This window comes from Hylaeus volcanicus, chromosome 9 (assembly GCF_026283585.1).
Source record: "Hylaeus volcanicus isolate JK05 chromosome 9, UHH_iyHylVolc1.0_haploid, whole genome shotgun sequence".
Taxonomy (NCBI): domain Eukaryota; kingdom Metazoa; phylum Arthropoda; class Insecta; order Hymenoptera; family Colletidae; genus Hylaeus; species Hylaeus volcanicus.
In genome coordinates, this window is record NC_071984.1 from 2469602 (window position 1) to 2470903 (window position 1302).

The 1302-nt window shown below is 41.0% G+C and overlaps 1 protein-coding gene across 1 annotated transcript in view; it reads left to right on the plus strand.

Annotated features, from left to right (window-relative positions):
• LOC128881820 (rho GTPase-activating protein 100F) overlaps nt 1–1302 on the plus strand; it is a 48224-nt gene that overhangs the window by 5422 nt on the left and 41500 nt on the right. The gene's annotated exons all lie outside the window — the stretch shown is intronic.

A 1302-nucleotide genomic window follows, 5' to 3' on the forward strand; every position in this document is an offset into this window, starting at 1 on the left:
ACGTGGTAACCTAACCTCCACTGAGAGAATTTCTTTGGAAAAATTCAAAACGTCCCTGAAAGATAGACAAATATTTAGAAAAAAGGTTGGTTTGGATATCTTTATTATTTTGTTTAAAAAAATTCGTGAGTGTTCTCTGGATGTTATGGTTCAAGGGAATTCCCAGGCTTGATTTCCATGACGTGAAGGCCTAACTTTCACTGGGAGAATTTCTTTGGAAAAATTCACCAACATCCCTGAAAGATTGATAAATACTTGGAAAAAAGTATGGTTCGAATATCTTTATTGGTTTCTCTTAACAAAGTTCCTGAATAATGACTACTTTTTCGAAGTCTTCTTCCACAGTCTGAAACATGATCTGACAGAAGAAACGTGTTCTCAATTGCATTGTACATATTTTTAGAAATTACCGTAACCTCTAGAATAGAGATTCCAGCAAGTGGGTTGTCTGGATCATAAATTGCTGAAGGAAATTCGAGTGAAATGGGATTATCCAACAATTTGTCTCGGCGCACGAGGGGCCGCAAGCCCCTTTTTAGGGGAACATCACGTCAGGGAGGTCAAGGTTGCGGCACGTCAGTCTAATTTTGGTTGAGGCTTTCATTGATTCTTAACGAGCAAACGCGAGCTTGACACAGAATGTCGTACGAATAGTAACCCCGATTGAATTGAAGACATTCAGCCGTGACGGACATCGCTTATGAGATTCCTAGCATAACTCCCGTGGCCCTAGGTCAACTGTGATTGCGCACAGACCACGTGCAATCGATTACTCGGTTACTATGAAGGGGGCTCGAGGTCTGCTCGTGTTTTCTTTATGTGCGTTTCAGCCCCAGCCACATGGTGATTTTCATCATGCAGCCGGAGAAGAGTTCAGGCACGCCTAAGTGGAGCTGCTTTATCGTAGATTGTTTCATAATCGCCTCCTGTTTGACAACTTCTTTTTGAAAGTCGTGTTGGTAGTTCTACGCAGTCGTCAATTTTAAACACAAGAATTCTTATTTCATTTATTTTATGTTAGGCGTCGTAGTCGAAGTCACGACTTCGTGACAGGCCTGACTTCTATGGGGTGTATACTTCATTTCCACTGGGAGAATTTCTTTGGAAAAATTCATCAACATCCCTGAAAGATTGACGAATATTTAGAAAAAAGGTTGGTTTGGATACCTCTATTAGTTTCTTCTCAAGAAATTCATGAATGATGCCTGGAATGTACGGTGTCGGGAAATCTCCGTGACAAGCTTGATTCCCACGACACGGTAACCTAACCTCCACTGAGAGAATTTCTTTGGAAAAATTCAT